We start from the raw sequence: 679 nt of genomic DNA, 5'->3' as shown, positions 1-679 counted from the left end.
CATATTTGCTTTCTCTCAGTCTCGCCAAAATAATATTCATTTAAGACGACGTCGGGGGCGCGGACATCGTGCTCATCGAAAACCTGCAAACGTATGCAAATCTGCTGATATGAAAAAAAAATCGGTCACGAGGACAACACTACGTATATATATATATATATATATATAATATATTCGATAACCGACACGAAGCGGTGCATAAGCGGGCGGTCGTACGAAAGGACGACTCACGACGCCGCTAGCACTCACGCAGGTCCGTGACGGTTCTCTCCGCTCTTATTCGTATCCTTCTTCGTGCGCTTCCTCCGACTCTGAAACGTTCTACGTATCGTAAGAACGACGGCGGGTTGTCGAAGGCACCAAGGGACAGAGAGAGACAGAGGTAGAGTTTCGTAGTGTCTCCCGTGAACACGATAGTTTATATATCGAGCATGCGTACGAATTGCACGGTCTCGACACGACCGCGACGAACGCCGACGAGCGTCCAACAATCGCTCGTACGTCGCGTACGTTCTCTCGCGTCCGCTCTTGTTCGTATCCTTCTTCGTGCGCTTCCTCCGACTCTGAAACGTTCTACGTATCGTAAGAACGACGGCGGGTTGTCGAAGGCACCAAGGGACAGAGAGAGACAGATAGAGAGGAACGACACGCAACGCAAGCAGTCTTAGGTTTACGTGAG

Source organism: Bombus affinis, unplaced genomic scaffold (assembly GCF_024516045.1).
Source record: "Bombus affinis isolate iyBomAffi1 unplaced genomic scaffold, iyBomAffi1.2 ctg00000209.1, whole genome shotgun sequence".
Classification (NCBI taxonomy): Eukaryota; Metazoa; Arthropoda; class Insecta; order Hymenoptera; family Apidae; genus Bombus; species Bombus affinis.
This window is presented reverse-complemented; position numbering follows the sequence as displayed.